A 22,655-nucleotide genomic window follows, 5' to 3' on the forward strand; every position below is an offset into this window, starting at 1 on the left:
CTTCACGCGCATGCGCGAGTCACATTGACAATCACAGTAACAGAATGACAACCTACTTTGAGTTATCAAAACTTGTCTAAAAAGTGCAATTCGTTGCGATATAAATTCAAGGAAGGCACACTAACACATTGGGCACCCTTCTTATTTATGCAAAAAGCCTCCAACAATTCTCTGGCCACTGGCCAAGGCCAAGGGTGCCCAATGCGTTAGTGTGCCTTCCTTGAATTTATATCGCAACGAATTGCACTTTTTAGACAAGTTTTGATAACTCAAAGTAGGTTGTCATTCTGTTACTGTGATTGCCAATGTGACTCGCGCATGCGCGTGAAGCTACCTGGAATGCAATGTTCTTTCCAATAAAACAGTTGTTAGTTTGGCACCAGTCCTGTCATTTCTTGTCCTTGTTCCTTTGTGCCTCCAAATTTTTGTCAGACCATGCACCAACTAGCCCAAGAACGCGTTTTGGTCTATGTAAATAACGTATTATTCTGCATAAGAGCAGTGTAAAAACTGCAGTTTTCTTCATCCTGAGACTGGATCTTCAATGTGACCGTGGTGCCAGACTCATGAGCTCAATTAGCCCAAAACTTGCTCTGCACCCCTCCCTCTTTCAATATCGCCATCACCATCGCGCGCACCTGGTGATAGCTTTTTTGCAGCTAAAATGGCTGGCAGCTTACAGCTTGTTCATCATGGTGTAGCAAGTAAGTTCTAACCGGCATACTGGCTGTAGCTAAAACCTCTTCTTCTTTAGCATCTGCTATGTTTGAGTTTTTTTGACATTGCGTGTGCATTATATCAAGTAAAAATGAAACTGCTGTGTACCGGATTAGCATGTGGATAAAACCATGATCATTAACTGATGAAGATAGTGATGTGTACAGCGCCCACTCATTTTAGCTGTCTGCAAACTCCATTTTCGCTCTTTTGCGCCACTTGGCGTGCTCCAAGGATCGTCTGAATTAACCGGGGTGCGGCCAAATGTGACCGAAATAACAAGAGTGTGTTGCCAATAAGCAAAGCATACTCTGGCCGGGACAAGGAAACTGATCAGAGTTATAAGATTTTTCAAGTTAACGAGATATAAGTGTAATGCAAGTACTTTCCTTAATTTTAGCAAAAAAGGTTTTCTATTTTTATTATCGTAGTCACAACTTGTTTATTCACAACCAAAAAGTGTTGGTTTGATGTACCAATTTAAAGGATGTGCAGCTGTAGAACAACAAAATATTTATCAAAGCACGGGAGCCTCACGAGCTTGCGTACTTCACTGACTGACCAACAATTGGGGCCTGAAAGCTGAGAGACAGCATGAACATCAATGGTACCCGAATGAAATGGTCGTTTGTAAAAGTGCTCTTTTACCATGATCTCTCGACCAATAATAGAAGGAGCCTGTATACCTCTGAAGTAAGCAAAATTATTTACCAAGATAACTGACCCATCAGTAATGCAGCAATTATCACCCGTTGTATGCTAAGCATGAAATCGGGGAAATGTGCACGCTTGTACTGAGGTGATCTAGAAGCATCACGAAGAGGCCCATTCATATGCTCTTTTGTGAATTTCACTGTCTCAGAAGATGAACACAGTGTGAATTGGCCCCCTTTCCGCTCCTGAAGACGGTTGTACAACTGAGCAAGTGGAGTGTTGTGTGTCCTTAGCAGACGCTTCAATGCTTGCATGTTCTCGAACGGGATGGCACTAAGAGCATCCAGTGGTTCATGACTGCGCACATCATTTGCTAGATGCAGCAAGCAATGGACATTTACGACACCTGGTCATCACCATACAGCTTTGCAAATGTTGTAACAAAGTGGTGGAACAGAGACTCTGCATAGTCAACATATTTATGGCATAAGATTGGGCTGGACACAAGGAATGACCCACAGTGCAGAGTAAGGAAGTTCTTGAACCCACAGTGCAGAGTAAGGAAGTTCTTGAACAGTTCTGGAGGTAGCACTGGCTTGAGTACAACTGGACCAGTATACAGTAAAAAAAGTCTAAATTCAGTTGCTTTCCAACGATCACTTCATCAGTCCTTCTTGGCTTGCGTACCAATTCTCGTGGGATGTGACCAATGAGAGACAGGCTCAACTCTGAGAATCACCTTCTTTCAACTTGGCCAAGGCGCACACTCAAAGGACCACCCAACCATAAATTTAGTAACTTCATTACCCCAAGGCATAAGAGATGCATATAGTCGAGCGGTGCAGTGCTGATCATATTGAATAGAAGTGATGTGAGAGCTGAGACTCCAGTATGGTGGTCAGGGTCTTCCTGACGTCTAAATGAGACATCGGTGCGCAATGTGGAAATTTCTCCTGGAACAACTCTGTTGCTGATGTATGTGCCTTCTACTATACATTTCGGATGCCCAGAATATCCCATGTGTCCTTTGATACAATAAACAAAGGACCTTGCTGGTGCATCACGTATGAAACTTTTCACAGTCACCTTAATTATTTTTCCCTTGAAATCAAAATCAAATGACATGAGTTGATTTACTTCTTTTACAATCTCTGCCAGAAAATCATTTGTGGAATGTGGTTTTGAAGGTCCTGCATACACACCAACCACAAAAGATGCAGCCTTGCCGTGCTCAACAACTCTGCATTCAATAGGCCACAACTGCATTGACGAACATTTTCAGATAGGAAGACCATCTATGTTAAAGTAGAGATAAATTCACTTGCCATCATGACGTCTTTGTGACAATGTATTCCCCAATTGGTATTCAAGGCCAAAATGGCAATACTGTCCTGGTGCCATTGTGCTGATTGCAGCAGCACATAATGTGTTTCTGGGTGTTCCAAGGAGGGCGCGTGCATCATTTGGGAAGCATGCTGCGTACAAAGAATGTGACTTCAGTACCTTCAGCAGCGAAGTTAAGGCAGCCTGAGAAATATTCTCTCTGAGAGCCCAAGCCCTCAGTGCTGCTGCCATATCACCAGAATCTGCTACAGGCTGTGTATTTAGATGGTCTGAGACTCTATCAGCGTTCTGAACAAGTGAGCAAGGCATGCTACAATCCTCTAGCGCAATGTCTGATGGCTCAGTTTGCATCACTTCTACACTCCCAATTTGTAACCCCGTAAATGTGCCTACGCTTTCACAGGCTGCAACCACAACCATTCCTTAGTCACATTCACCAGACGAGTAACTGCCAGCTGAGTTAGAGTCACTGGTACTGTCCTCTGAGGTGTAGGAGTTAACGTTGCTAGTGTGTGGGCATGACCTTGCTCTGGTGCAGCAGCTGTTAAATCTTCCTGGCAGCGATGATGACCAAGCATTTGAAGTACCATCTTTGTTTCTTGTGAGGCTTTGCTACGCCTGTAAGACTTGGGCATTGTTATCTACGTTTGAGAAAATATGCAAGATGACAAATAAATAAAAAAGGAAGACTCGTGGTGCTTTTTGATGTACAACGGGATATCTGCTCCCACCTTTTCAATGCTGCAACTTGTGAAAAACTTGAACTTGACCAAGTTGATCTCTGTAGTGCGTCACATGTTGACCACTAATAGAAGATAGAAAGAAAGACCGTGTTGTCAGTTGTGTTTACTTTGTCTGCGTCTTTTATTGGCCATTAACATATCACAACGCAAAGAACAAGCTTTCTCAACCACTCCCCAGGGCCACTCTCCATACCATCAAGGGGCTCCCTAAACGCATTAAAATACCCAAACCTAAATGGACACTGCCCTCTGCGATGGCCAGGCCATCATATAGCGTGGGTTTGCACACATACCACCTATTACACGACCGCCTATAGGTGCAATATTCAGTGCGGTACCCATGTGCATGCCAAACTCCTTGCTATACGATGGGGCGTGCTGAAAGCAAGCCATTTCGTGTTTTTACTGACTTGCACACAGCTTACTCCAAAATATTTCTCCTAGTCTCGGAGGATGCTATATCTGCCGCTGTTCTACGCATGCATCGTAGGTATGAAAAAAACTAATAGGCCGATAGAAATAGGTCTATTACTAATAGGCCGACAGCCGAAAAAACTAATAGGCGGACAGCGGGAAAGGAGGAACGCTACCGTACTGTCTTACCGTATTTGCGTACCGTATTTCCGTAACTTGCTAAAAACGCTAACGCCAACTTAGCGTGCGCTATTCTAAAACTGCCTGATAGCGTACGCTAAGTTAGCGTTAGCGTTTGCGGCCCGCTATTTCCGTCGCTTAACGGGAGCCCGCAAGCGCCTAGCGTACGACGCTTGCGCAGTTGCCCGAAAAGCCGCACACACTGCAGGCTGCGCAAACCTTCGCCACTTATAACGGCAGTGATCTGTATTCGATAAATGGCCGTGAATGTCCATACAGACTTCGCAATGCACGAATTCAAACAATACACTTCATCGTTAAGCGCTGCTGGCGAATTCGAACACGCAGCTATTGCTTGCCCACTGCGGAAGTCAGAGCGGCCTGATCAGGGCGGTTTAAGGGGACTGACAAGCCATAAATAATGACCACGCACCGCCTCAGTACAAGTGACTGCTACTTCTATGAGGGAAAACCCCCATAATAGTTCGACGACAGAGGACCTGCGCCTCCCCATTTCACATTGGACTTCCGATGCATTCTCATTAACAGCTGAAAAGTCGCATTAAACCACTTACCTATGCAATGTCTCCAGTTGGTGATCTTTCGGGTGACAACTGCGGGCGAAAGAAAACTTTCTGGAGCTCTATTGCCACCTTGCAGACTTTTTACGATGCCTTCATCTGTCGCATGTCGGTCGCAGGCTTGAAAACAAGACTATGCCGTCAAGCATGCCGCCCAAGATGCCGCCAAACATGTCAAAAGATGCTCTTGGATTTGAACGTGGATTGACTTGGCTCTGCTAAAAAAAATTAGGGTCCAACGGGACAGCGCATTATTATTAAAATAAATAAATTACAAAAGCTTAAGAACCGTTCACGCATTTCAAGATTTTGCAACACTTTTTATCACATGCGAGGACTAACAAAAAAGATACGCATAATTTTTAGAGGGCACTATCATTGAGTTCACGAATCAGATGCCTCAAGCCAAGGTGGTTAAATAACCTCCTTGCCTCAAGCATTCTCTACGGATGGTAGATCCATATATCGGTTACACTAGCTGTCAGGTCAGCTGGTCAGGCGGTCAGGTTGAGACATGTTCAGAGGTCGCCATTACCCGGGAAATTTGTTGAACGAACCTTTCAGTACGTCACCACGTCACGTAGCCGACGTAGCTACAACTCCACGATTAGAACCGTCGTTCGTGATCAGCTAGCACATTTCTGTATTGAAATTTGACTATATTCTGTGGTTTGCCCCACGTATACAGCCAAAGGTGCGTGCTCCCACGCACGTTCTTCGTTCCTCTTGACTTCGAAGCTACGTAATACACACAGCTTTTGCATTGCGCGTGTCTTGCTGCGCTTGTCGCTGTAGTCTTGTAGTGCTTACACACTACGCTCTCGTAGTTGTTGCGCTTGAGCTGCACGTCATGGGCACTTTTTTGTAAAAGATTGCGCCTGTTGAGCAACATGCCGTGCGCACTGGTTTTACATGCATGTGTTACCGTGTCCCGTTGAATGGCGAGCTCCCTCAACGCACAAGCTGGAGGAATATTCATAACGATGAGCCGTCATGATAAACATTATTTTCAGATGTATGCAGTTGTGGAGCTCAAGGTTGGCAAGGCACGCGAGGTGGAAGTTGTGCCCGGTACATGGATCAGGGGTACAAAATGTTTGTGGCCTAATGTGAGTGCATATAAGGCGGCAAAAATGGTACGGAAAGGACTGCTACAGAGACCAGATTTTAAACCTTATGACGCATCTCTGAAGGCGCTGTTTGGTAAGTTTGGTCGTACAGGTGCAATCAGGGTTCAATATGATTTGTAACTGTTATGTGCCAATTGTAACCTTAGGTACATACGAGGAGGCACGAAGGAAGCTGGATCGCTCCAGGTTTTCTTCGGACGTGTCCACGTCAGAGGACGACAAACCTCGCGAAGAGGAAGAGAGCTCGCCCTGCTTGGCTGGAATCCTCCGGCGAGTCCGAGGCTGACGACCTGCCGGATGCCCCATTGGAGCTCACTGAACCGAGCAACACACGTAATGTGATTTATTTATTTGACAAGAAAGCATGCGTGACGAAGGTGCATGCCAGTTCTGTTTATGAGGACGTATGACAGCAAAGTGTCGTTTGTTATTTTTATGCCTAATGAGTAGAGCTGGTGTGGTCAAACCGAAATTGAGTTGGACTTACCGTAACATAGAATTATTACAATATCATTGTTCATTATGATCAATTTTCACGTCACTTCGAAACGCCCGCCAAAATCATGGAACACTAGCGCCCGACTATGGTAGAGGGCCATAAGATCACGTGTGCTCAAGCCTGGTTGACACTGCGAGCGCGCTTTTTCAAACGAGGCCCCACGTGCGGAGAAACGTAAAACGACGCGGGTACTGCAGTATCAGCTCCAGTGTGATGCTCCAGGCACGTAATCCTGTCAAAATTTCGGTCTACTTTAAATCACTTTCGACATGTTCCAGTGACGTTTTAAGTCAGTTGCGTGCAGCCAGCACAGCACTACAGAGTGACAGAAAAGAGGGATGAAGGCGCTCGACGTGTGCCTCGCGAATCTTTTCGTTTGTGCGTCGATATGCGAGGAAAGGTCGAAATGTCACGCTGCGCATCATGCGATGTCGCGAGGGGCAGCCAGCTTAAATGCGCAGGTGCGCTTACGTCAAAGCCATAATAAAGTATATGTTCAAGGCTGCATTCACTACTGATTCTAGGTCGGCGATGCCTGCCTATGAGATGGAACACCTAGAGTTTGAACTTTTGGTCTTAGTGGTCCTTTAACACATGGACCTTTAACACATGCACTTCCAAACTGCTCTGTGAGTGCAAAAAATATATTGAAGACATTAATTTTAATTAGTCATACTTGCTGTAGAGAAGAGAAAGTTAGCATTTATGGGCCCATCTTTCATGTCAACCTGGTGGCAGATGCAACTTCTAAAATTCATAAAGGCGATTTTTCATTTTTTGTGATCATATCCTCTGAGCAGGGGGACAATATCTGAAAATACTTTTTCCCTTAAGTTGTCTGACATCACTTCCCAAAATGAAGTCGCCAACCACGGCTAAAAATGTTTTTTGGAGCAGCCAGATGTCTGCCACCTGTGGCGACCTCATCTGCAATAAATACTGCCACTTTAAAGATTTCTTTGCAGAAAAACGCGAAAAGTTTTAGGACATTACCCAGTGTATCAAGGACCTCAAGACATTCGGGTCACCAAAGTTGCATCCACATCAATACCTTGGCCAGGGCGCACCAATAATTGTCTCCCTAACATTTATAGAGAAATATTGAACCTGTTTTCATCTCTTCCAGGAGCAGTAATAGGAATAAAACCCCGCAACTAGAAGCCTGACTTTTTGGAAGCATTCAAAACACGCTGAAGGAAAAATGATGATTTGCAGGGACGTTTTTGCTGTTGAGGTTTGACATGGGCTGCCATCTCGGCAGTTTGTCATCTGATGTCTGAAAGCCAATTGGAAATGACTACAGGGAAAAACTGTTTTCTGGAATTCTCCCAGTTACCAGCACAGCCACTCTATTAAATATTTTCAAGTTTTTTTTCTTCTTGTCATTCTGCAGTGCATATGCAAGCACCACAATATAATATTGTGATAAACATAATATCTTATCATATACGCAGTATGGATTCCGCAGTGGAATGTCAACGGAGCTTGCGCTGTTATCGCAAAAAGAATTAATCTTAAACAACTCTGAGAACAAAATATTAACTCTAGGCGTTTTCATTGACTTTTCGAAAGCTTTTGATTCTATTAACTATGAAACACTATTCTCAAAGTTGGAGCATTACGGATTTCGCGGCATTACACTCAAACTTATAAAATCATATCTTCAACACAGAAAACAGTGCGTCGCTATTGGATCAAAACTCTCATCAGCAAGATCCTTAACACAAGGTGTTCCCCAAGGTAGCGTACTTGGACCTGTTTTATTCAATCTTTACATTAATGCCATAACAAATATAACGAAACATGCTCAGTTTGTAGTGTACGCGGATGACGCCAGTCTTTTTTTTTAGTCTCCTGACATCGTACATCTCGTAAACGTAGCAAACACATCCTCGAGCATACTACAAAAGTGGAGTGACTTAAATTCATTACCAATTAATACAAAAACAACTAAGGCTGTATTGTTCACACCACCGCAAAAACATGTAAACTGCAGCAGTGCTCTTTACCTAGGTCAGACAAGATAGAATTAGTTGACAACGTAAAAATATTACGCGTTATCTTTAACAATCATTTAAACTGGGACGCACATGTTGAACGTATTGCGTCTAAACTAGCCAGAGCATGTGGTGTTATTTGCCGATTACGATACATGCTTCCTACGAAAATAAAACTAGTAAACTTCCTAGTAATAAAGGTAAGGTAAACTACTAGTAACTAGTAGGTAAACTAGTAGGTAACTAGTAGGTAGTAGGTACTAGTTGCTAGTAGGTAAACTACTAGTAACTTCCTACCAAAATAAAACTAGTATAACAGTCTCTTCCTATCGCATGTCAGTTACTGTAATCTAGTGTGGGGCACGACATCAAAAACAAACATTCATAGCTTACAAACTTTACAAAAGAAAACTATTCGGCATGTTGTCACTGCTCCATTTAATGCACATACCAACGAAATATTCCGCACTCTCAATGTACTGCCTATTGAACACTTTTACGATTATAACCTTGTTTTGAAAATCAAAAAGTATATCCGGTGCAACAATGTAATATTTTTCAACTTGTGTAACCTAGTTGTGTCACAGGAACCATTATATTGTTACGAAGTGTCACTTTTGAGGCAACTGATGCCCCTCAAGAGTTTGCTGCAGTCCAACCTTCCTTCGACACGTATGTGCTGCACAGTAGAAACGAGACGGAAACCAAAGCTTCACGCAAAGCCGTCGATGGGACTACCCTGTCCTTCAGGATAATGCACCTCTCTCACTTTCTTTAGACTCTTCTCAAACCACAGGTCCCTCCACGGAACATTTTCATACGCCTTCTACGAGGACTTTGATCAACTCAACTGTGCTTTTTGTTTTTCCCCCATTCCTGTTGGCATGAAGAAGGGGGGAAGAGAGAGGGGTTGAGGGCACTGAGAGAAGCTTAGAGCGTAAACATCATCCCCACGACAACGTCAACAACAACAACAAACAGTGGCCCCCACAGGTTGCCTGCTCCCCCGCTGGCCCCCTCGCGATTGTGCCACTGAGAAAAGGGACAGGAGCCTGCCCCCCCTCGCAATTCTGCTGCATCCGCCAAACAAACATAGAAGAAGAAATCCTCGCCACCATCACGGGATAACGTTAACAACAACAAGAATGGCTAGCCAGCCCCGCCAGCACTAAACACAGTCCCCCCCCCCCCCCTCCCCTCGAGGGCAACTCTCCCGACTCTCGTGGCGAAGAAACCATAAAAATTCCACTTCTGGGCAACACTTGGGTCGGGGAAAAAACTTGCTCTCCATCTTTCCTTGCCTTACTAGTGACAGCACATCGCTGCCGGAGTGCAATGCAGATGCAAACGGGGCTGTCGCGCAAGCAGCAGCAGCGGAGGGGGTTCATTAAATACCCCTTAAACATCTCTTGTGCACGTAACAGATTGGTGGAAGGTGCTGGGTACGACGAACCCCACGACGGAAGCACTACTACCTGGATTTCGCCGCAGCCGCCGTCTTGCCGGACTCCCACCATCGCCGATCGAGATGTCTCACGACCAGAGCGCTGGTGCTTCGAGGGCGACAGCGATAGGTTCCTTGCCTTACTATCGAGTTCCGCCGAACTTTGGCGGGACCTCTGGAGAAGACGTGGACGAGTGGCTGAAGAAATACAAGAGGGTGAGCAGAAGCAACGGCTGGGATTCGTCAGAGCAGCTCAGTCATGTTGTATTTTCACTGACTAACACAGCTCTCATGTGGTATGAGAACCACGAAGACATGTTCACATCTTGGGATCGTTTTGTTGAGGAAGTACAGAAGTGTTTCGGTGATTCCAACGCGAAGAAGAAGCGGGCGGAGCAGACATTGGCTCAGAGGGCACAGCTTCCAGGTGAGACGTGTACCACGTACATTGAAGAAATTTTGAAGCTGTGTAACATAGTGGATGCCAGGATGACTGAAGAAGATAAGGTTGGACACGTTCTGAAGGGGATAGCGGAAGATGTGTACAATTTCCAGATCGGAAAAGAGAACCTGACCTCCGTGTCCGACGTGATGCAGCATTGTCGCACATTTGAAACGCTAAAGATGCGACGGATAGCGCCAAAATTTGGCCGTCTCTCTAACGTCCCGACGGTGGCTAGTGTCGACACAATGACGCCCAATGACCTGGCATCGACAATACGGCAGATTGTGAGAGAAGAACTGTTTCGGTGTCAGCGAATCTCTCATGACCCCAGCGACTTCCAGGACAGCTATGCAAGAGACGCAGAACGCGCACGAACCCCGGCTACTGTGGCTCCATGGCAACCATAAGTTAATTCGGCAGATTCCGACGAATACAGAGGCACACGACGATCTGGGTTCTCGTATCGGCCACCCTCGAATGACGAACGACGTTTGCGCTCACCTCGTTTCCCTCAGCGAAATTCGGCTGGCTACGGTGCCCGTGAAGAGCGATATTCCCATCCTACGCCTTCTCATAGGGCTGGCTACTCTGAGCAGCCGCGTGTGTCCCGACCTCTTTCGGTGTGCTACCGATGTGGTGTTCCGGGTCACATCTCAAGTTTCTGCAACTACCGCCCTTCATACCAGCGAGAGCCCTTGCCCATGGACACCCCGCCTTTTGACCACACGTTCTCTACGCCACGGCCACCACGCACATCTGCCAGTTTACGCTACCCGTCGCCGGCCTCTGATCGAAGCTTGACTCCGCCGCCAGCTCCACGTGCTTCACGATCCCCATCGCCGCGGCGTCGTACGCAATCACCGCCGCCGGAATACTAGCAGGTGCGGCCAATGGGGGTGAGGCCGCAGGATACCAGGCACTATCGACAGACATACCTCCGTCATTGTTTATGCTCAAGAACAAAGTTCACGCGCTTGTTGATGGTGTCCCTACCATGGCACTTGTGGATACGGGTGCGACTATTTGTGTAATGAGTGCTAATTTCAAGAACCTTCTTGGGCCTAAGGTGATGTTTTGTTTGAGTCGTGGAGTGACATTACGTGGTGTGAGTGGTGACGCGTTGTGTCCTGTGGGAGTTTGTACTGTGGATGTGTCCTTGTGCGGCAAAGTGTTTCCCACAGAATTTGCTGTTATTACGCGATCCACGCATGACGTTATTTTGGGAATCGATTTCTTGCGGGAGTGTGGGGCAACCGTTGACTGCAGAAGTGGGCACCTTTCCGTGCACGGTAGTTTTCCAGCTGCGCTCTTGGAGAATTCACCGCGTGATGATTGTAGCTTTTTTGTCTCCGAGGACACGCTTGTTCCTGCATTCTCTGCCATGCGTGTTCCAGTGACTTGTTCTAGTAACGACCTCGCCACGTTCGACGCCACACTCGAACAGATTCCTTGGGCCTGTGTGAAAAAGAACATTTTAGTCCCCCATTGCGTGGTGTCTGTATTTAACAGACGCACAAGTGTGTGGGGAATGAACAATTCAATAGAGCCTGCAGTGTTGCCTGGTGGCATGAAACTTGCTGCATTCAACCCCGAATCATCTACGACGCTGGTGGCTCTTCTCGATGCTGCAGGCGAGAACGGACATGTAGCATCTCAACGGTCAGATCATTTAAAACTGCTACAAATGATCAGCAAGTCACTTAGCCAAAGCGAACGTCACACCCTCCTTAACGTTCTCTCCAAGCACTCTAAAGTGTTCGACTTCTCAAAACGCAGCCAAATGCCCTCAATTCCATCGTCTCGAATACGTCATCGAATCAACACCGCGTCCGCGCATCCCATACGGCAGAAGCCTTACAGAGTGGCACCATCAGAGCGCGAGATTATCAACGAGCAAGTGCAAGAGATGCTAACGAAGGGAGTAATTCAAGAATCGGCGAGTCCCTGGGCCGCACCAGTCATTCTTGTGAAGAAGAAAGATGGTACGTGGAGATTCTGCGTAGACTATCGCCGACTGAATTCCGTTACCAAAAAAGATGTCTATCCGCTGCCGCGTATTGATGACGCCATAGACTGTTTACATTCTGCTTCCTATTTTTCCTCTGTTGATTCAAGGTCCGGTTATTGGCAAACTCCAATGCACGCAGCTGACAAGGAAAAAACGGCATTCGTTACCCCAGACGGGCTGTACGAATTCAACGTGATGCCGTTCGGATTGTGTATTGCGCCGGCGACATTCGTAAGATTCATGGACACTATTCTGCGGGGCTTGAAATGGCAGATTTGTATGTGCTACATTGATGACGTAGTAATTTTTGGACGCACATTTCAGGAGCATATTACTCGTCTGGATATTGTGCTCGACTGTATTGAAAAGGCTGGGCTTGTGTTGAATTCAAAGAAGTGCCATTTTGCTGAGCGTCAAACTTTAGTGTTAGGACATCTCGTCGATAAAGATGGCATTAGACCTGACCCACAGAAGACAGAAGCCGTTGCATCATTCGAACCTCCTAAATCTCTGAAACAGCTTCGTAGCTTCATCGGGCTCTGCTCATATTTTCGGCGGTTCATACCCGGCTTCTCGGATATCTGTCACCCCCTCACGAATCTTCTACGCAAGAACACTCCGTTTCAGTGGACCCCTGACTGTGATACCGCTTTTCGCTAGCTGAAGTTTCTGTTAACTTCACAACCAATCCTTCGGCACTTCGACCCTTCGTCTCCGACAGAGATTCACAGGCGCAAGTGGCGTCGGCATCGGCGCCGTTCTTATTCAGCGCTCTGGCAACAAAGAACATGTCGTAGCGTATGCAAGCCGTTCCTTAAGCAAGCCTGAACGCAACTACACTGTAACCGAGCAGGAATGCCTTGCAGTCGTATTTGCCGTGCAGCGGTTTCGCTCGTACATTTACGGTCGCCCGTTTACCATCGTAACAGATCACCATTCTCTAGGCTGGTTGGTCAACCTTTGCGACCCACCCGGACGCCTCGCTCGATGGGCCCTTCGTCTACAAGAATACGAATTCACTATTTCGTACAAAAGTGGCCGTCGACACGCTGATGCGGATTGCTTTTCTAGGATGCCACTACCGACGACAGATTGTGAAGCCGACAACTTTGACCATCTTATCACTTCTCTGTCAGCTGACTTTCCGGATGCTTCGACTTTCGCCGCTGAGCAGCGCAAAGACCCCAGCTTGAAAGCTCTTTTTCCTCCAACGCAAGGCTCCATAAGCGAAGGTCAATTTTGCACCCGAGATGGTCTTCTTTACAAGAGGAACTTATCAACGACGGGCGCTCGCTTTCTACTGGTTTTTCCCGAGTCCCTTCAGACATCTGTTCTGCGCATTACGCACGATGACCCGACGTCTGGTCACTTGGGGACCACGCGAACACTAAGCCGCACCAAAGACCGATTCTACTGGCCTCAAATGTGCAAAACAGTTGACACCTATGTGGCTTGTTGTACCCAATGTCAGAGCCACAAGCGACCTACCTCAGCTCCAGTCGGTTACCTCCAGCCAGTAGATCCACCCAGCACTCCGTTCGAAAAGGTCGGCATAGACTTGATCGGACCGTTTCCGCGTTCTTCGAGAGGCAACAGGTGGATAACTTTGTGTGCTGACTACATGGCACGGTACTGCGAGACGGCAGCCTTATCCTCCGCCACGGCAGCCCAGGTTTCTGAGTTTATACTCCACTACATCTTACTTCGACATGGGCCTCCTCGAGTGATAATAAGTGACCGTGGTCGCCAGTTTACTGCCGATGTTGTGGAAAAATTACTCCGTTCGTGTGCCTCCAAATTCCGTCACTCAACAGCTTATCATCCGCAAACTAATGGCCTCGTCGAGCGCACAAACCGAACATTGATAAACATGTTATCAATGTACGTCGCTTCGGACCACAAAAACTGGGATGAAGTATTACCGTTCGTGACATACGCTTTCAACACTGCGAAGCACGAAACCACAGGCTATAGCCCTTTCTTCCTCCTGTACGCACGTTCACCGCGTCATTCGCTGGACACTGTCTTTCCTTTTATTATCCATGATGATTTGTCTATCGCCGAGACATTGTGTCGTGCAGAAGAGGCTCGTCGACTTGCACGCCTACGTACATTGGCCGCGCAAGACTGCTCTAAAACACGCTATGACAGCCAACACCGGCATGTCACCTATGTTCCCGGTGATCGCGTTTGGCTGTGGACTCCAGTACGCCGACGCGGCTTGAGCCAAAAACTTCTCGCAGACTACACCGGCCCGTTCGTTATTCTCGATCGTCTAAGCGATGTCAATTACGAGATAGCGCGTCTTACTGCAAGTGGCCGCCGTTCACGCAAGACTGAGGTGACGGATGTTGCCCGCCTGAAGCCATTCACGGGAAGAAAGCAGGAATGACTCGCCCGGAGGGCTTCGTCTGAGAGAGGAGGAATGTTACGAAGTGTCACTGCCAGAGGGAATCGAGAGCAGCTGGAGAAGAGGAAGACGACGACGACGCTGCTCCTCCGATCACCACGGTCTTTTGTGCCTCGGTGTTCATTAAATACCCCTTAAACACCTCTTGTGCACGTAACAATATGAATTCAGGAAACGAAACCACTGGGTTTTGCCATTTTCAAGAACAAATTACGGCTCATATCGATTACAGTACCAAGTGCCTTGGGTATTAAATGTGTTGTATTCCTCAAAACGCGAGTTGAGCACTCTTACAAAAAAGGCGTTAAAATCTAACCTATTAAATAAGAGTACAATCACATGAATATTATTTGCAAATTTCACATTCATCTTTTGTCCTTTTTCTTCTTTAGTTTTCTTCCTTTCGTACTCCTTACTTTATCTGTGTATTTATGTATATATATTTTTTGCCTGTCTTGTTCAGCGATACAGTGTCGATTTCGATATTAAACCCTTATTAAGTATTTTTATGTATGTGCGCGTTAATCATTGCTGCATCGACTAAGTTTTTATGTGCGCAAATTACTGTATAAATTTTTTTCTATGCTGAATCGCACGTACGTATGAAAACTGTTGTATGTGAATAGATGTAGACATTTTGTGTTAATGGATAAATGGAAAAGTTTTCAGATGTTGTATATACATGGATATGTGGACATAGAAGCGTGTGAATATGTATTTTTCCCTCTATATGTATACATGTTGTATGTTTCGTAGCCAAACCAAGGGGGCAGGAACCTCGTCAAGCTGCTGTTTTGCAGCTTTTTGTTCCTTGCCCTTGCGTTTTCTTTTTTGCTGTAAAAAGGAAATGCAAGATAAACTTGAAACTTGAAACAATGTCCCCTGGAACTGGCCACTGAGCTTTCTGTGGAACAAGCGTGTATGTGTAGTTTGCTAACATGGTTTATTTATTTAACGCGGGGACTCAGGCATTGTCATCCCAAAATGTACCATATCAACCTGCACAAGCTACTTGTTGCTGTCAATTGATATATTTAACTGTAATTGGTCAACTGGCTTTTATTGAACAAGGATTCTGAGTAGTACGAATTCAGATAATGTAGTTTGTAGAATAAAGATGTTCTAATACCTACATGGTGGTAAATGCCCCTCAAGCTCTCGTTATGCTACAAAGTATTCTATTTCTCTTTCTAGAGCACATAGCCAGGCACTAAGAGAGAGTCAACTGGGAGTCCCATGAAACCAGCTGAAGGTAGTCATGTAGGAGAAACATGTAAGCGTATTTTCCAGTTACTTTTTTTCTTTGCATCCCATGATATACCCCACCATCTTGATGCTCTGCAGCTAGTAACAATGCATTGCAGCCACAACAGCCAGCTATACATTATAAAGCATTCTATCTTTCTTTCTACAGCGCCTAGCCATGCACTACCTGAGAGAAAGTCAACTGGGAGTCCGTGGACCTAGCTGAAGGGTGTCTTGTAGCAGAAATATGCAAGCATTGTTTTCATTTTATTTGTTCTCTTGTATTCCACGATACACTCCACCATCTTGATGCTCTGCAGCTTCTAACAGTTCATTGGAGCCACAACAGCCAGCATTGGTATGTGTATCAGGACGGCACCACCAAGGTATATAATTTTGCTGTTCAGATGTCTTCCTCGCACAGACTTGCATGTCACCAACTAATTCAGAATTCAAATCTAATCTGCTTTTGTTACTGAAGTACTTGAGGTTTCAATTAATAATTGTGTGGGGAACTGAAGAAGGCACATTTTGCTTGCCAATAGAGCTGCTTCTGGGGTTTTAACTCAACAAAAAACAATGCAGCATACTTTTTCTTTTTAGGTCAACCACAGAACTGCACGAACGTTCTGAGTTCTGCTGGTATGTTGACTGTCGCACGATATTCGCACTGTTTTAACTATTTTCATCGCTGCTCTGAGACTCCTACGTCCTAACACTAACGCTGCTCTGAGACTCCTACGTCCTAACGCATCCTAACAACCATGAGCATAATCAGACACACCCAAACTGAAATCATCGACATGCTGTCAACCCTGATGATCACAAGTGAAAAGCCAGCGGAAAGCTTCACGCCAGACGTTTTGGCTGAGCCACTGCAATCCGTTGAAGCTGTCAAGGCATTTGACGCCAGTCTCACTGATGAGAAACTTGAAGCCTTGGTGAGTGATCAGCATTATAATTGCAATAAAGGTTTTGATGTTTAAGCTCTCTTATTACTTTTGTCGTTTATTTGAGCATTCATCATTTTAAATGATATCATTTTAGCAGTTTGACAACGTGTTTTAACACCAGCAATGCAATAAGACCCCACTCTAAATCCAGTTCTCAATTCTAGATTGTCGAATTTACTACCTTTAGTGCAATAACATTAGATGTCACCGTGAAGACAATGTTGAATCATTTAATGAACGATGCTGCTGAAATGCAATTCAGTATGCATGGCCGCAAAGGCAAGGAACGCTTCAGAGACATCCAACTGTGGAAGGTGCTTTTTGGTTAGTATATTTTGCTGTGCAATTACGCTTGTCTTTGTTGTAATGAAACTTTTCAAGTGTTTCTGTTTATTCCAGAAGCCGTGAGGTGGACAAAATACCTGAAGGACGCAATATGGAGTGAAGTGGAGTTCCAAATAAAAGAGTGGCTGCGTCGTGCTAAAGAGCGGTACATGGCGAAGAAAACCTAAACCGTTAAAACCTTCTGTAGTCTTAATTGTGTATCTGGTTGTGCTAAAAGTATTGTCACCTTTAATTAGAAGGATTTTATCTTTTACTAAATTTGGCTGGTTCTTCAGATGACAACATGCACTGTGGATTAACAATGCATGCATAAGGTTGGAAACAGGGTGTCGGAACGAAATGTTTCTCGTTTCGGTTTTAGTTTCGTTCCACCGCAAAAAGTTCCGTTCCGTTTCTATTCCGGAACGAAAAAAAAATGTTCCGTAACGGTTCATAATAGTTTTTTGCGCACAAATTTGAACTAATCATAAAAAAACATTGGATTTGTGATGGAGTTACTTGCCCTCCTCTTTGGAAAGCGGGACAAGCGGGACAAAACACGTTCATCAGAGGAGCGGAAGCAACTCTACCACGAATTCCTACCAACTCGCACAGAGCAGTAATAATTTCAAAGTCATAGTACTTATTTATTTTCTCAAAAGACTAATACGATTTTTTTTGTGGGCTCAATGCTTTGTGTCAAGGGAGTGAACAAGATCTCAGAAGCAGCACGTCACTTAGTGTACTCTCTGATGTCCGAGACCGCTGTTCTGATAAAAGTATCGTCAAGCCTACGCGGAACACGCAGCACAGTCACTGCGAAAGCTGGAGGAGCGGACTTTGTAGAGCCCGTTGTAGACTCTCTTGGGGAAACTAATGCAAGTACACATGCAGGTACCCACTACGTCATAAATCATCGTAATTTTTCTCAAGTAGCGAAGTTCCCACTATGCAATTTTTCGTTTTGGGGGGAAACGTGGTACCCGCTACACATCTGTAAGGCAGTGCACTTTGTGCTGTGGCTGATGACGATGAGGAATTATGGCTGAGCACGTTGCAGTGAGTGGGAAGCAGTGTTGCGGAATGGGAGCCTCCATACCATTCCAGTTCCATTCCGGGGAATTAGGACTTGCCGCAATTCTATTTCTTTCAATTCCTCGGAACGAAAAAAACTTAGCCCCTTCCCACTTCGGGAATGGCCGGGCAGTTCAATTCCACTCCTGTAATTCCTCAAAGCAGGAAAGGCGCATCTTGATAGTTTTATCGAGTTAAGAATGAGCGCCTCATAAAGCTGATGCCATCAGATGCATTAAGAACTGCAAAAGTACGCAAAACACGTTACCAAGGTCGAGGGATAGCAGCTTGGTGACATCTCGTGCAGTACAACCCTCGCACTAATTCCCATAGGCGCAGTTCATCCGCTGCCTATAGTATTTGGACGGTCAGCATGTTTGAACAAATGGTGATGTTTTAATAAAGTTTACGCTTAAATGCGTTAATGCTAAAATAACGACAGAGCGTATTTTTATGCTGAAAAATGTAGTATTCAAGAAGACTAAGCAGTTTTACCACGCGTCTGGAGCGGTCGTTAATATGAAGAGAAAGCGAGAGGGAGAGAAAGAGAAAAGACATTTATTTGGTCCGGAGGGAAGAGCATGACATGTTTACACATCCAATTCATGGCTAGCCCCATATATGGAGAAAACTTAGATTTGGTTAATGGGGAGCAAAACCATCTAGATCTGCTTGTATTACTTGGAACAGTGCAGCCCTCGGGCACCTAGTGCCTTTGCATCGAATACGAAACACTGGGCCGCACTACTAGTCAGCACTGATGGTTGTCAAGCGCGCCTCGCAAGCATGGATGTGGTGAGGAGAACTTTCTGTGTTCGCCTGTGCGCAGGTATGCAGTGTTTTCCTTGTCGCAAAAGTTATTTACGTGTCACGTACTAAACTGCTCGTGAGATAAAGATCAGGCTGTGCATAGAGTATTCGCCACTTTCGTGTGGGGGTATCAATGCGAACCAACGCGCAGGGGTAGTTTGTTTCTCCCTTCACTATCTGCTGGGATAATGCATTTGTTTGTATACTAACTTATGCCTCTGTTTGTAGTAGGTGCGTTGCTTATAAATATATTGTGCTTGTGATCAGCCAAGCGATTTTAAAAATACTGCTTTATTGTTATATTCGAGGCTCTGTCTTACTGATGTTTGAAGTTTGAAAAACAGCACGTAGACGAAAACGTGCTCTATTTTCGGAAAAAGACGTAATTTCATTCCCATTCCATTGCGTGCAAAAGAACCTTAATTCCATTCCCGTTCCATTTCTTCAAGCGTTGTCCGCATTCCATTCCGGAGTCGCGAAAATGTGGAATGATTTCGGAGTCATTTCACTACTGGAGTGGCAACTCCGCAACTGGTGGGAAGCATTCTGACACTGCACTGGAGCCATTGATAGCGCCCCTGACTGGCGTTTCCCGGTGCGGTTTAGCCATGGAGAAGGAGAGCGCAAATGCTGCTCAACGGCGTAGAAGAGCGGAGAAGCTTATCTCGCTTAACTCATCGGATCCCGAAGTAGTTGCTTGGCAAAATAAATATACATGTGCCACATAATATGTATACCATGTGTGTGTCATTGGAGCAGCAGTAAGCATGATAATCAAGCTAATACTAGACAATCAGGAAAGCTAAGAACAATCAGCTGAACCTTTGCTAACGCTACGTTATCCTGGCATAGCCGAGCTAAGCCGCTGTAACATTTTTTTCTTATTTCACGCGTTAGCAGTCATGGACAACGACTGCGGTGCACAACTATGGCGCCAAAATCAGCTGTTGTGATCTCATAACAGCTTTCGCTGTAACAAACTTCAGCGCCGACCATGCCCTCTCCACTTTGGCATGCGTGGGAGGCGCGAAAAAGTCCACTTGCCTTAATATAAACATCTCTGGTTGCCACACTTTTCGTTTTTCGCACAATTTCAACATATTGCTTTGGAATTCCTGCCTGAGGTACGTGCTAATACTCTACCCGGAGATATGCTCACATTGCACGAGCTCAGTTGTTCCGGATTGCGAAGTTTTCTCGTGAACCGAAAACCGATTGAAAAAATGTCGGTTTCACTCCGGAACGAAATAATATATAAAGTTTCGGTTACGTATTCGTTCCGGTCCAAAATATCGTTTTTTTCGTTTTTCGTTTTCGGTTTTCGTTCAGTTCCGACACTGTGGTTGGAAATATTTATTTTCACACAACAATTGCATTGTGTTGTGCTCTTTCTTTTCCCTGTCGTCTCAATGCTTTACGTATACAATTATGAACCAGTACCAACTGGCCCGCATTTCTGTTTTGCTTCAGTTAAAAGCAAAGCATCTTAACACTCACATTGTGAAAAAAAGGAACGCTAGGTGCATGTATAGCCGTGTGCACAAGGAGGGCAAGGGGGCTGCCGCCCCCTCCCCCCTGTGCCATACATTAATACTTTGAGAAAGTCTGTGCCATACATTCATACTTTGACTTCATAGGGTGCTGAGATGAACCCTTGCCTGCCCGCCCCCGTTGAAGGGGAACCCTGCTCAGCACGGTGTTAAGACAACTCATAAAGTATGTTCTTCCAGATAACACTGAGTACTGTAGAGATCTTAATTCAACCATGCAAATTAAATTTGGTATCCTAATTATAGACCAGAAAAGCACAGGCATTGCATGTAAATTCAAGCCAGTGACATTTTCGTAGGTCTTCAGTAATGTTGCGCAGGCTTTTTAAATGAAGTAGAAGGCGAGCAGAATATGCATATACTAGTTCATATTTTAGTCACTTGGGCTGCCAGTTACACAAATAAACTGTTTACTGGCAATTAGTTTATATTATATAACAATCAAGCGAATAAGTCAATATTATATTGCGATCAGTATGGGGTATACATGAAAATACTTTATTGTACGTGGTACCTCAATCATGTATCTGGGTTCTAAACCTAGTAAATAATGTTCTCGTCATGACTTGTGATGATGCGCATTGCCATGTGTAAGAAAGATGCCGTTTCAGCATATGTAGTGAATACACGTTCATTTGTGGACTTTTTCATGAAGGCATACATGAATATCCTTTGAAGATCCATAATCGATTAAAACTCGTATGTACGTCACAACTCCAAAAAATGGATATACACTATGGTATCTCTAATGTACATCCACTGAATGTCCCATACTGGCACTCGACATTGGGCTCTTGCATGAATACTGAGCGGATATCCGTGGTTGCTTGGGGTTTAAATAGGCGTGCGCTCTGCTAGCTGCCAAATAGCTGCGACGACGAGTGCGTTGTTTTTTTTTCAGCTCAGCAGGGCATAGGTGGTTTGCTGTGGGCGGTCGAAATGGTTTCTCAGTGTAGACACGCCAGTTGACCCGTCCATGACTGTTGCAATTGACGTGCGCGCGATAAAGTGGAAGCCGGTGAAATCCGTAGAAGTAGCCGTCCGCTCTGCAAGCTGCCTCCGCTACCAAGTAGCTGCAACGACGAGTGCATTGTCTTCCTCAGTTCAGGAGGGCACAGGTGGTTTCCTGTGGGCGGTGGGAATTGCTTGCCAGTGTACACACGCCAGTTGACCTGTCGATTGCTGTTGCAATAAGCGTACACGCGGTAGTGCGGAAGCCGGTGAAATCAGTAGAAATAGGCGCCCGCTCTGCTCGCTGCCTCCGCTGCCAAATAGCTGCAAGGACGGGTGCGTTGTGCTCTACAGCTCGACAGGGCACAGGGAATTTCCTATTGGTGGTCCAAATCGCTTTTCAGCTAGATACGCCGGTTCACCTGCGAATGATTGTTTCAATTAACGTGCACGCGATGCTGCGGAAGCCGGTGAAATCCGAAGAAGTAGCCGTCCATTCTGCTCGCTGCCTCCGCTGCCAAATATCTGCGACGACGGTTGCGTTGTCCTTTTCAGCTCAGCAGGGCATAGGTGGTTTCCTGTGGGTGGTCAAAATGCTTTGTCAGTGTAGACATGCAAGTTGACGTGTCCATTACTCTTGCAATTGACGTGTACGAGATACTGCTGAAGCCGGTGAAATCCGTAGCAATAGGCGTCTGCTCTGCTCGCTGCACAAGCGCAAAATAACACAGGGACGAGAAGGGAGGACAGAACACCTTTTTGTTCAAAGTTAGCGCACGTGTTGTGTCCTCCCTTCCCGTCCCTGTGCTATTTTTCGCTGCAAAATTTTTCCTACTGCTCGCTGCCTCCACTCACGGTTCGTGGTGGAGATGGAGGCAGACTGGAAAGTACATTTTTAAACGTATTGGTAAATTGGACTAATGGGGCGTTTTTTCGCCGTCTACAGAAGGAGTGCGCGTTGCCCAGTACTTGAACATATTATTGTGGATCCAGACACTTGCCAAAGGTCGGTAGTACGTGCTTCTGCTACAGTCGTATTTGCATGAAACCTAAAGACCAGGCTTCCTAAAAGCAGGAAGCCCAAGAACTTGTCGACGAACAGTTTCACCCCTGTGTTCATGAAAACTGCAGAGCACCATTTGTCGAAACCCTCCGAGCTTGCCAGTGTCCGACAGAAGTAAT

At 45.6% G+C, this 22,655-nt stretch overlaps 1 pseudogene; it reads left to right on the forward strand.

Moving 5' to 3' along the window:
• Window positions 1-5,646: 5,646 nt before the first annotated feature.
• LOC125757791 (uncharacterized) overlaps window positions 5,647-22,655 on the forward strand; it is a 45,270-nt pseudogene continuing 28,261 nt past the window's right edge.

This window comes from Rhipicephalus sanguineus, chromosome 3 (genome assembly GCF_013339695.2).
Source record: "Rhipicephalus sanguineus isolate Rsan-2018 chromosome 3, BIME_Rsan_1.4, whole genome shotgun sequence".
NCBI classification, from domain to species: domain Eukaryota; kingdom Metazoa; phylum Arthropoda; class Arachnida; order Ixodida; family Ixodidae; genus Rhipicephalus; species Rhipicephalus sanguineus.